The following is a 13,844-nucleotide window of genomic DNA, read 5'->3' as shown; positions in this document are numbered from 1 at the left end:
TGGGCCAAAGGGGTGATATGGGGGCTCGGGGCCTCTTGGCCCCAGGGCCATGGATCTGTCTGTTGTGCCACTCAGCTACCCTACAGCAGAGTCAGAGTGAAAGGAGAGAGAGAAAATATAGTACATGGTAGTGGAGAAATGCAAAAGGAGGGAGTTGCGATCAGCAATGGCAACAGTGGAAAAATATGGAAGTAACCTTTGTGATGGACTCATCATAAAGAATGTGACCCACCCATGACAGAGCTGGTGGTGTTGGAACACAGACTGAATCACTTTTATTATTATTATTTTTGGGGGGGGGGTGCAGGGCAAATGGGGTTGGGTGGCCTGCCTGGGGCCACATAGCAGGGTGATCGTTGGGTATTTGAGGCCGGATTTGGACCTCGGTGCTCCTGGCTCAAGGGCTGGTGCTCTGTCTACCACCCAGATGCCCCTATTATTACTATTTTATTTTGGGTCTTTTTTTCTTTTTTTGGTTTTGCAAGGCAGTGGGGTTGGGGTGGCTTGCATGTCACACAACTGGATGATTGTTGGGTGTACAGGGCCAGATATGGGCTCTGGTGCTCCTGGCTTCAGGGCTGGTGCTCCATCCACTGTGCCACCTGGCCATACCTACAATTATTAGTATTATTTTTTTATTTTAATTTTAATTTTTTTTCTCTCCCCTTTATCGCTCAAGTGAGTCTATATTTTGGGGGGGGAGGGGGTATTTTGTTTACTCTTAAACAAGAACATTTTATTAATGTAGAAAAAATATTATTTGTACAAAATGAGAATAAATAAATATTAAATTAAAAAAAAAGACTAGAAACCAGATCTTCTGCCTTCAGTCCAAAAGATTCCTCAGGTTACCATCCGTCTTTAGAGTCTATTTTATTTCTCCCTTTTGTCCCAAAGGTTTCCCTCTTAGTCAAATGATAGAATGGCAGAGTTAAAAGTGTGTCTCTTTTTCTCCTTAAAGATATAGCCCTTCCTTAGGCATTTTGGGGTCACCCCCCATTCTCTCACTGTCAATGAGTGCTTCCTGGTCCTTGACCTAACTCTGTCCTTCTATTATGCCATTGATTACTGTGCCTTAAGTTAACTAAGGTATGAAATCAAAATATCCAGAAATTTGATGAAGCTTATTGAAATTTTTCCAATTTAATTTGGACCATTACTCCCTTCTGTCCAGATGGAGTAACCTTAGCTCTCTTCACTAATTAGAAACCACAGCCTTCCCGGCCTTCAAACACACCCATTCTTTAGGTTGCCAGGCCACCCTGTTGCATCTCTTTCATGCCCCTTTCCTCCTGGAGCTCCATTCTTTCCCTGCTAGTATCTGCTCACACATAAAAATTGATAATGCATAAATCTCTTTCAGAGAAGGGAGTGGGCTGACTTGTCCATAGGGAAGGCCAGGAAGACACAGGCAGGATGGATGGCTGGCGGGAGCTGTGCGGTTGGCTCTAATTAACGTATTGTTCTTGGGGCTCCAGGAGGATTATGGATGAGTTCCACAGAGCAGTCCACTTAACCTGGGCATTCTGGTTCCAATCTATTACTTTGTTGGCTGGCTTCCGCCTCCCTAATGGCCAGACTTGGAGAGAATGATAGTAGTAAATGAGAAAGGTAGATCTCCTTTCTGGAGAAAATAACCCCACAATTCCCCCCTAACCCACTTTCTCTGATTCTTTTGTTTCCAGTAAGCCAGACTTGCAGATAGGTACAGGTAGTTTACCAGCCCACCAAGATATATGCCATACTATTAAGTCTCATGCTCCCTTACTTGGAGGAAAATAATGTTCTTGTATAGTATTTCCATGCTTCAATTCCTAAAAAAAAGATTCTGTAAACTTACTGCCTCTATTAACTCTCCCCCCAATTGAATCTCAATCCTGTGAACCTTGGCTTTTGAATCCTATCTCTTGAATGAAATTGCCTTCTTGGAGATTGCCAACATTCTCTTAACTGCCAAATCTATTGACCTGACCTCTGTCATCTAGACTCCCACAACTTTCAACACTTTTGCCACCCTATCCTCTTAGATATGCCTCTTCCTATGCTTCTATGATACTTCTTACTCCTATCTTATTACTTTTTCTGCCTCTTTTATTAAATCACCATATCTTTTCCTTATTAAATATGAATAGAGTACCCAACATTTTTCTATTCTCTCTCTATGTGGTGACCTCATCTGCATCCATGGGCTTAATTATCATAATGTGACAAATAACCTTTCAATCTCTCTCTCTCTCTCTCTCTCTCTCTCTCTCTCTCTCTCTCTCTCTCTCTCCCTCTCCCCTTTCTTTTCTCTCTCAGTATACATAACCACACACATATATGTGTACATATAGGGTGTGTGTATGCCTATTCTATACTAGACATCTACATCTGTATGTAACAGTATATCAGATCCAAAGCATCCAACTCATTTATGCTTCACTGTAATCCCAACCCTTTTCCAAACTTCTCTGTCATCATTCAAATTACACAGGTTCAACATCTCCTTCCATTATCCTTCTACAATTCAATAATTTCCCAAATTTTGTTGATTCTATTTCCATCATATTTCTTACATATTTCCTCCTCTATCTTCTCAAAGAGCCATTATCCTCATTTCAATCCCCTATTGCCTCTCATCTGGACTATTGCAGTAGCTCAGTAATTGGTCTTTTTTGCTTCTAATCTCTTCTCCCTTTCCATATAGCTGTCACATTAATATTACTAAGACATAGATCTGATCGTGTCACTACCTTGCTCAACAATTTTCAATGATTCCCTATTCCTTCTAAAATATAATATAAACTCCCCAGTCTTTTACAACCTGACTCCCACCCACCATCTCAGATTCATTTCATATTACTCTTCTTCACTTACTCTATGTTCCAGGAAAACTGGCCTACTAGGTATTCTGAGAATATTCTATTAATATTCTATAATTCATCAAAAGGAGCAGGTGGTCTCCTTTGTGCTAAATGTACTCTCTCCATCTCTGCATCTTTACTCTTACTTTCTTCAAATTTTCACTTTGCCTCTACATTTATTTCTCGCCCTTTCTTTCTCATCATTCTCTCTCTCTCTCTCTCTCTCTCTCTCTCTCTCTCTCTCTCTCTCTCTCTCTCCCTCTCTCCCTCTTCTCTCTTTATTTCTTTCTTTATGGCTCTCTTCCAAAAAACAGAATAACCAAGAACTTTTTGACTTGCCTTAGTGAAAACTTTGTATAATCTTATCCTTCAAAAGATAGAGGAAATGACGAGGGGAAATTCTATTCTTGATCTGATTAGTACAAACAGGGAGAAACTGATTGCTGAAATAAAATTATGGTACCCCTGGGGGTAAAGTATGAAGTGATCTTCCTAGAATTCCTAGAATTTTTGAAAGAGAAGAAGAAATCTGGGCAGTCTGACATGCATATTAAATTGGGGGAAAATAGATTTCAAAAGGTTCAGAGAAAAGATAAATATGATTCCATAGATTAAAATCCAGTAGAAATGAGAAATGATGATCTTTTTCTCCTTCATTTTCAAAGAACATGACATAAGGGGAGATGATGTTATGACATACATATGAATTGGATTTGAGTGAGGGGACGCTGTACTAAGTCACCAGCCACACTTTCTCCTCCAGGGCCATGTGGGTTCAGTGGCCAGATATGAATCAGAACAATTGAAGATAGAAGCTAGAGGGCAGCTAGGTGACACAGTGGATGTAGCACTTCCCTGGAGTCAAGAAGACGGGAGTTCAAATTCAATCTCAGACAGTAGACTCGTACCAGCTGTGTGACCTAGGGCAAGTCACTTAAGCCTGATTGCCTTGAAATGAGAAATGCTCAAAAATAAAAAAAAAATATGAAGATAGATAGGAATGCAGTTCCAAAGATGAGGACAGATGGGATTTGTTGGAAGAGATTATGTGGAAACACAGAGAACTCACCAATCATCTCAGATTTAAAAAAAAAATAGTGTAGGAAAAGAAAGCAAGGCCAGGGGACAGATAATGACTATAGGTTGAATCCCACTAGCAGACATTTGCATCCCCAATGTTCATGGGGACAATTTGTGCCTGACCTGTGTGGTAGATTTTGAGAGCTCTTATTGATCTGGTCAACCGCAATCAAACATACTGCACACCCAACATTATGATGTGATTTTGGTCCTCTTCAAAAACAAAGGATAAACAACAAGAGTATGACCCAGTTTTGTAAAAATGTGTCAGGAATGCTATAAGACAAAATGAATGGATGTTGAAAGAGAAACTTAAGGACAGCATAAAAAAGGATTTTTTAAAAGCTATAATAGGAAAGATTATATGAAAGAAGGGATAGAGCCTTTGCTTCTTTCCCAGCCAAAGGTCTAACAAAATGATACTCAAGAAAAATAAGGAAACAACAAGGGATTTCATAATTGTTCTTAATGAATTAAAGTTACCTGGTCCAAACCAAATGTATCTTCAGTCTTGAGAAAATAGGGCAGATATGATTATAGATACACTGACAATGATATTTGAATGATCATAGAAAATGAGAACACTAGAGAAGGGTAAGTGTTGTCCAAATATAAAGAAAAGAGAAGAGAACAGGCTAATGAGCTTGAAATTAATTCTAGGAAAATTTAAGAATGGATCATTAAAGAGATAGCTGGTAAAAATTTAGAGTGTGGTGATCATGAAGAGACAGCATGACTTCATCAAGAACAAGTCATGCCAGACTAACTATATTATATGCATATATAGAGAGAGAGATATACCTATATATATATATATATATACATAAATATGTATATATATATATACATAAATATGTATATATATGAATTTGTAGTTTCATAAAGCATTTGAATAAGTACCCCCAGATGAACTTTGTAGAGAAGATGAAGAGATTAAAACTAGACAATAACTCAATTAGATGAATTCAAAAATTGTTGGATGACCCAACAGAGCAAAATTACTAAAGGTCCATTGTCAACTTGGCAGGAGATCTCTGGTGAAAGACCCCTGGGATCTGTCCTTGGCTCTGGTCTATTTGATAGTATTTGAGTTATTTGAATAAAGGTATAAATGATGGGCTCAGAAAATTTGAAAATGGGATAAAGTTGATAAAAATATTCAACACATTGGAAGACAAAGTTAAGATCCAGAAAGGTTTTTAAATGCTAGAATGAGGATTAATTGAATAAGATGAAATTCAATAAGGATCAATAGTCTTGTACTTGGATTCAAGAAATCAACTGAATAAGTCAAAAACTGTGGAAGAATAATTAGACCACAATTTGAAAAAGATCTGAGGGTTTTAGTATTTTTCAAGCTTAATGACATTGGACAAAACAAACACATACATACATACATACAATACAATCTTGAACTATATTAACAGAAGCATATTTTCCAAAAGTATTCTTTATTTATTTTTTTGCAAGGCAAATGAGGTTAAGTGGCTTGCCCAAGGCTACACAGCTAGGTAATTATTAAGTGTCTGAGACATGGATTTGAACCCAGGTATTCCTGACTCCAGGGCCAGTGCTTTATCCACTATGCCACCTAGCTGCCCCTTCCAAAAGTATTCTACCCTTGTTAGATCACTCTTGAGTCCTGGGTTCCATTCTACTTGACATGGTTAAGAAAGATATTGATGGCCTAACTTGGAAAGCATTCAGAAAAAGTCACTCAGAGTGGTTGAAGGACCTTTAGTTAGTATAATATGAGGATCTGTTGATAAGGCTTGGAATGTTTATCCTGAAGCAGAGATAATTCAGTGTTCTGTATATGGCAATTTTCAGATAGGTGACCTCCCTCTATACAATGCTGTTCATATATAAATATATAATATTATAATATTATATAATAATATAATATATCATATTATATTATAATATAATATATATACATATGGATGACTAAGAGATAAGGGATGACTAAGGATACTGACAGGGTAATGCTACAGATACAGTTTACTTGGATTTTAGCAAAGCATTTGAAAAAGTATTCCCATACAATCTTTGTGGAGAAAATGGAGAGATGAAGACTCTTTATTCACAAAAGTTAGTCATGTGAAAACAAGGTTTAAACTTTCTGTTTCGGAATCAGATGGGAGACCCAGAACCATTAGATAGAAAAAGAAAGGGAAGAAATGTAGGGAGAAGTGAAGGGAACACACCTTCATTAAGCACTCGTTTACTGTGCTAAGTAAACACTTATCTCTTTGGACTTCATAACAACACTGAGAGGTAGAGCTAGCATTCTCATTTTACAGTTGAGGAAACAATGGTAGACAGAGATTGAAAGTTAGAGGATACAATGGATATAGAGAACTGGCCTGGTCAGGAAGATTTATCTTCCTGAATTCAAATATGGCTTTAGACATTTGCTAGCTTTGTGAACCCATGGAATTTTCTTAACCCTGTTTGTCTCAGTTTCCTCGTCTGTAAATTGATCTGGAGAAGGAAATGGCAAACCACTGCAACATCTCTGTGAAAAACAAAGCAAAACCAAATGGGTTCCCAGAAAGTCAAATTCAACTGAAAAACAATATAACAACAATAATAACCACCTTAGTAAAGTATCTGAGACCAGATTTGAATTCATATGTTCCTGACTTTAGGCCCAGTCCACTATCTACTTAGGTATCTAGCTGCTTCAATGTAGGCCTCATAAGAGGAAAGAGATATATAGAGCTGCCCAAAGATGAAATGGTCTACCTCAGAAGTATATGTGCTCATCCCCTCAGTAGGAGGCTTCTTCAAGGGGAGGCTCAATGACAATTTGTGGGAGATATCACAGGGTTTTTTGACATGTTTGGACTAAACAGTTGACAACTGAGATCCCTTCCATCTCTGAAGTTATTTGATTCTGTATTGACCCTTACAATATATCAATTTTACCCATTATCAACTAGTCATCTAAGAAGATGAACAAAGTAGAGTCTATACTTTCTTTGTGGTATAGGGATAGAAAGCCAACCTCAGAAGCCAAAAAGACATGGCTTCAAGTCTATCCTCTGACACATAATGGCTATTGACCCTGATCAAGTAACCAAACTTCTCAGTGACCTAGGCTACTCTCTAATCCTTTAAACTGAAGAGAAGGTATCAACCACCAGATTTGCTCTTCTGGAAATTGCCTGTGCCATTGAAATCACAGATCTAATCTTTATCTCTGTCCTTATTATCTAAAACTCTAAATCTTCTTAATGTCAATTCATTTTAATCAGGAACTATATCTCAGTGGGGACAGAAAGTAGATCCTAAGTACTTTAGGATAAAAGTGCATTCTGATCTGGAACTTATATCCTGCTCAAATTCAAATTCAACAAACATTGAATAGCGATTGGGTAGAGACCACAGGGTCTAAATACAAAGTATAGAGGAAGTTAATGCATTTAGATAAACCATGAAACTTACCTTGATCTGTTTAATTGTAAATACTCACCTTTCTGTAGTGCTTTAAAGTATATACAGCACTTTACAAACTTGTATCTTACTTGAGCTTCTCCACAATCTTGTACCATAGTACTAGTATTTCTATTTAACAAGTGAAGAAACTGAGACTAGATGTTAAATGCCATCAAAGACAAGATACACTTAACATAATGAATAATGTATGATAGCTCTTAATAGAAATGACCTTGCTAAGAAATACAAGGATTCACTCTCCTTTGACCATTTGCTGCTGTGACCATTTAGCTCAGGTAATAGCAAAGGATGGTGGGAAGAACACGTGTCAAACCTTGCCAAAGTTTGCTTTCCTAAAATTTTATCTGAGAATAGATTCCATGACTTGCCCTCCTGCCCATGCTCCACCAATTTGATGTTATTAACATCTTGTCACTGAAGCGGATGAAACCACGTGGGCTCCAGATTGATCCTGCAAAAACCATTGACGCACTTGAGCCCAGGGGAAGCCAGACACATTTTTATCCATTTATATAGAGGAAAAACCACAGGGACACTGCCATTGGATCTTTAGTGCCATCTTTGAAAAGTAAAACAGCTGTCGGAAAGCCAGCCCCTGCTGATAAGAACATGCAGATGTGAACATGCAGATGTGTGAAGTAGATGGTGAGTCACCTGGAAAGCTACCAGAGCTGCATTTTTTAAAATACTGACTCTGCCAAAAGCATGGTCTGCTAGGTACTCAGGAAAGGAAGGGGAAACCATGGAGACTCCTTTGCTCTCTTCCAATTTGACCCTTCTTTAGGTCCCCTTATGAAGGATAGATCTGAGAGTTTGGATGTAAAGGATTAAGTAAATCTTAGATGTCTCCAACACAAATCTTTTGAGAAAAAATTTCTCAAAATGAGACCTTCAAAAATCCCTCTTATTTTGGACTTGGAGGAAGAGAGAGAAAGTAGGGAGAAAGACATCAGCAGATGGCCTCACAAATGAAAATATACCCATCAGGCTTACACTTGTACCCTGTCTAGTCTTCCCTTTAGACCTTCAGTTTAATGCCCTCATCCCCCTCCCCCCCCAAAAAAGCTTGTTGGAATAGTCAAGAATAGATTTGGTCCTATAGATTGAGGAATATCCAAACTAAGTATGGTACATCAATGTGACATTACTGCACCATTAAAAATAAATGATTCTTGTGAAGAATAGAGACCAAAAAAGACTATATGGATTGAAGTAAAGTGAGTTAAGTAGAACTACAAAAACAATATAAACAGTAACTACAAAAGTATCAATACACACACGTACACACACACACATATAATATGTATAGGTTGTTGTTAAGTTGTTTTGAGTTATATCCTATTTGTGATTCCATTTGGGTTTTTCTTGACAAAGTTATTGGAGTAGTTTGCAGTTTCCTTCTCCAGGTCATTTTACAGATGAAGAAACTGAGGCAAACAGGGTTAAGCACCTTGCTCAAGGTCACACAGGCAGTAAGTGTCTATATCCAGGCAAATGTGTTGATTAATTTTGCTGAATTGCCTTTTTTCTTTGCCATAAGAGATTGTAATGATAGAATGAGATGGAATGTTGGTAAATTAGGAAGATTTAAAAACAAAAGTTGTTAATAAATTTTATAAAGAAATTAATTGAAACAAAGGAAGGAGCATCCAACACCAAAATTCTTTAGGAGAGAAGAAAAATCTATTGGGCAGGTTTCTCTGGGAAATAGGCTAGAATTTATATACATTTGGAGAATGAAAGCTGCAGTTTTCACTGGACAAGGTATGAGTCTAGAGACCAGCAAAGACTCTTCAAGACAGTAGCAGACAATTGTTTTTAGCCCAAGAGTGTGGTGAAAGGAGGAGGGGGAAAAAGTCATACTCAATTCCCGCCCCAGCAGGGGGTCTGCAGGAGAAGATGTTCTCAGCATGCTGTGGCCCTGGGGTTAAGAACAGGACTCTTTGACACTAGGGGTTTGTACAGACACATGAATGAAAGAACATCAGAGAAGATGAAACCATACAAATTCTGGGTAATAGAAAGAGAGGAAAGAGATGTGCGTGTGGCCTGGGTCTCAGCTCAGAAAGGTCGATTCTGAGAAGATGCCGCCCAACTTTATATTACTTTTCAGAAAGCCAGTGAGCTGAAAAATAACTCTCTCACCTTTATATACGTATTTATATATTATTATTATTATTCTTCGTTTCTTCAAAGTTTCTTCTCATTGTCTTGGTTTCTGGGTTGTTCGTGTCTCCCAATCCTGATTTCATTTGGAGAATCAGCCTGGCACCTGGAGGGAGAAGAGATGGAGGGGGCTGGCCCTCTTCTGACAACACCCAAGCCATCTCAGCCTCCTAACTAACTCCCAGCAGCTGGTCTCTGGTCACTCCCAGTCCAGCTGACCATGGGACTGTGCAGGGAGGGAGGAAGGGAGGGAAAGAAAAGTCAAGTTCCCTCTCCAGAATGTATACAGACTGGAAGGCATGCAAAGGTAGGTTTTCCATTCCCCCCCACTTTAGTCTACAGAGGCAGAGATGGTAGAGGCAGCAGCACCAGGCAGCAGCAGCAGCAACTTCACCTTTTGCAGAGCTCAGCGAGCCGCAGATGTTGTTTGAACCAGGGAAAATGTCAGCCCCCATGAGGAGTCAAGCTTTAACTTAGAGTGAGCCCCTAGGAATCATGGCGGTGTATTCTGGGTATTGTTTTTTGGCCGCATTTGCATTTGCTCTTTTCAGTAACTGGGGACAGAGGGAGACCAGCTCGCCTTCTGTGCCCCTCCTAGAGGTTAGGACCAAAAAGAGGGAGAGGAAGGCACTGGCTGCTCCATGGTTGTGAGTGGGAACTCCAGGCCCCCAAACCATTTGCTGCATCCTTGAGAGTTTCTTCCTGGGTCTCTGGTTTGCTTTCTTGGATGCTCTGGGCAGGAAGAGTGAACAAATAAAATAACTAATTCCATTCAATCTCAATTGGCCCCACCCAGCATCCAATAGACCTCATGGTGTCTAGAGATAAATGGTGGAACATGAGAGTCTAATCTGCGTCTAGTTATAGGTGCTGTGTAGGCTGACTAAAATCACTCTACCTCTATTCTGGACAGGATACATTCAAGTAATAGGAGGTAGCTTCATTTCTCAGGACAGCTATACTTCAGATAAACTGAAGGAATCTCTGCTTCTTTAGTGATTGTTCCTAAGGTCAGAGTTTAAGGCCAGCTGGCATTAACACAGTCACCTATCCCCCAATATCCCTTAGCATAAACTTATATAATCTTACAATTAGAAATAACTTTAAGAGTTGAACTAGTTCTAGCCCTACATTTTAGAGATGAAGGAATTGACATCCAGAGAGAGCTGAGTGATGTGTTCTAAGTCACATAATTAATAATTTAATGACGAAGTCAATTCTAGGACTCTGGATTGTGCCTACCAGTATTCCTTCTGCCACAACCCATTTTAGCTAGGACAATGATTTGCAGAGTCCTTCATGAGCTCAGGTAAGAAAAGCCAAGTGTGGAAAAGCAAAGGTAGCAACCAGGGAAGCACCTTCTCAAAGGTGAACTAAAGAGGAGCACACACAGATACAGGTCTAGCCTCAAAAGACTTAATGTTGATGGCAACTGGAGTTGAGGAAGGTTTGTTGCCAATGAGTATAACTGGGTGAGAGACACTGAAATTACATTCTGGATACAAGTGGGATGCAAGGTAAGCTATCTTTGTTAAACAGCACTAGACTTGGCAAGGAAAGGGAAAGGACTGCATTCAGATAGCAGTTTTTTTATAGACATGTGGCTAAGCAAGATACTCCCTGATACTTGGAATCCAGCACATAGTTAAGAAATGCTTATTAACTGATGTTTAATCTTTAAAAGGGGGGTGAAACTTTGCATTACCTATCTCATATTTAGAAATAAAGCACTGAAAAAATGGCAGTTTTATTTAAATGTGAGCTATTTATTATTAATGATACTGTTTCTAATTTGTTACTTTATCCTTGTCATGAATTAAATATTCATTAAGTACCCCTACTGGATTCATAGACTTGCATGTTGGTCTTTGCCAAGTGATTTTCAGAAATATCCCTCCCCTCCAGCACCAGATCTCTGTTCCCAACCTTTATTCATCCCTGAGCAACAAAAGAAAGCTGAAAGTGGGATAGGAGGGGGCAGCTATGGAAAGTGTTGATGTCTTCAGGAAAGGCTAGTGTACATCCTAAGAAAAAGTTTTAACCCCAGTTGAAAGTCAGACAACTCCAGATAATGGGAGTCCAAGATCTGGACTCCCAAATAGTTAAATGGCCATATGATGTCATCTATTTGGAGGGTCCCATCCATAATCTTGTTTGCAACATTTTCATGCCTGCCCATTCTGTGTAACTCTCCTAGAAATCCATATCAACCAATGAATCAAAGATATTGCTTGCTAAATGTATTGTAATGGTCTTCAAATATACAATGAAGTGACTGTCAGCTTTCTATACCCACTAATTAGCCTCCAATTTAATCACATCTCCCTAATTCCTTGAGCAGTAGAGAAGAGTGTTGGGCAGAAGACTCATCTTCCTGAGTTCATATCTGGCCTCAGACACTCACTAGCTGTGTGACACGGGAAAAGTCATTTAACTATATATGCCTCAGTTTCCTCATCTGTAAAATAAACTGGTAAAAGAAATGGTGAATCAGTCAATTTATCTTTGTCAATGGGGTCATGAAGACTTGGACATGACTGAACACCAATAACAACTCTAATTTTCATTTGGAAAATTCCCCCTGAGTTCTAGAGAATTTCAGGACTTCATATACTTGGGGAACCTTCCATTTGGAATAAGTTTTCCCCCTCTTGTCATGTCCTACTTGTCTTCCCTCCTCTCTCTGCTTGCCATCATTCCTAAACCCTGTACTTGTCTATGAAGGAAGGATGTATAGATTGGGTCTGGCTACTCTCATATCAGCTTTCTCCAAAGGGGTGGGGGCAGGAGAAATTATCTCTTACCTTCTCCAGTGTCCAGAGAGAGAGAGGTTGATGCTGACATACAAGGGGTTATCCATTAGCCCAGCACTCAATAACTCTTGATCCTGATTTATTGGATCCGCTAATGTCTGAAAACTAGCCCTTTCCTTCTGTCAAGGGCAACAGGTCAGGACATCTGGAGTTACAGCTGTGGTGATGTGTGTGGGAGGAGGAGGGAGATGGACCCCACCCCATGCTCAGGACTGAACTCAAATGTCCAGATGTAACTGAAGCCTATAGGGAAATTCTAAACAATGACTTTCAGAGGTGCCCCAAAGCCCAGCTTCCTCCCAACTGGCACCTTTTCCTATACCAAGGAAACTTTCCCCTTCCCCAGTCTCAAATGCTCTCCCTAACCCCTATTTTCCTAACCCGTCGGGAAATGATCAAGCCCCAAGAATCCTTATGTGCTACTTTATATCGCAAATAATTGAACCAGACCCGTGTGGTCTCAGTGAGGGGTTTCATCCATATTCATGACTCTCGGTTCCTGTGGAAATGAACATGCCAGAGATTCCAGCACAACCACTGTAGCAAGAAATCTTAAGTAGTAATTCAGCATTTCTCCAGTGCCTGCTCCCTGGCTAGGGAGGAAGTGGATTTAGATATTGTCTAACAAGCCAGAGGCAGCTTCTACAATGGCACCTGCTTGCTCCCTTTCTCTTCTCTTCCCTTCCTTTCTCTTCTCCTCTCTCTTTTCTCTCTTCCATTCTTACCCTTTCTTAACCTCTATCTTCCTTCTAATCTCTTCTTCCTTCTCTTCCCTTATTCCTCCTCTTCCTTTCTCCTCTCTTTTCTATTTTCTTCCCTTCTCTCCTTTCTCTATTTTTCCTTTTTCTAACTCTCCCTCCCTTCCCTAGTTCCCCCTTTTTTCTTTTCTCCTTTCTTCCCTTTTTGATTTTTGATTTTCCTTTCTCCCTTTCCTTTCTTTCTCTGACTCTTTACCTTTCATTTTTCTCTCTTCTTGTTCTTTCTTTTCAATTTCCCCTCTTCTTTCTCTTCTCTCTTCCCTTTCCTTCTTCTCTTCTGTCTTTCTTCTCTACTTCTCCTCCTTTCTCCTACAACTACTCTCCTTTTTCCTTCTCTTTTCTCAATCTCTTCTCCTCTCTCTAGTCCCTCTTCTATTTCTCTTCTTTTGACTCCTTTGATCCCTTTCCTCTTCTCTTTCTTACATCTCCCTCTTCTTATCTCCTTTCTCTTTTCTTTTTTCTCCACTACTCCTGTCTCCATTCCCCTCCTTTCTTCTTTTTTACCTCCTTTTTTCTCATCTCTTCTTCTCTCTTCTTCCTTTCTCTTCTCTCCATCCCTCTTCTTTGTTATCTTTTCCACTCCATATCATTTCTCCCCTTTCCTCTCCCTCGCCCTCCTCTCTTCTTTAATTTCCAATTCAATTTCTCTCATTTTTAATCACTCTTTGTTTGTCTTTCTGTGTCTTTCTCTGTTTCTCTATCTCCATCTGTCTTTCTCT

General features: G+C 39.4%; 1 long non-coding RNA gene across 1 annotated transcript in view; it reads right to left on the bottom strand.

Moving 5' to 3' along the window:
• The window catches only part of LOC141488468 (uncharacterized), a 61,344-nt gene extending 48,866 nt beyond the window's left edge, over positions 1 to 12,478 (bottom strand). Inside the window, exons 1-2 of the long non-coding RNA XR_012468699.1 lie at positions 12,359 to 12,478; positions 9,534 to 9,660 (exon numbers count right to left, since the gene is read on the bottom strand). This is a non-coding gene — a long non-coding RNA (uncharacterized LOC141488468). The remainder of the gene's footprint in view (positions 1 to 9,533; positions 9,661 to 12,358) is intronic.
• Between the last annotated feature and the right edge of the window lie 1,366 nt (positions 12,479 to 13,844).

The sequence above is a fragment of the Macrotis lagotis genome, chromosome 1 (assembly GCF_037893015.1).
Source record: "Macrotis lagotis isolate mMagLag1 chromosome 1, bilby.v1.9.chrom.fasta, whole genome shotgun sequence".
Lineage (NCBI taxonomy): Eukaryota > Metazoa > Chordata > Mammalia > Peramelemorphia > Peramelidae > Macrotis > Macrotis lagotis.
The sequence above is the reverse complement of the archived record's forward strand: the minus strand, read 5'-3'. Positions and strand labels throughout refer to the sequence as shown.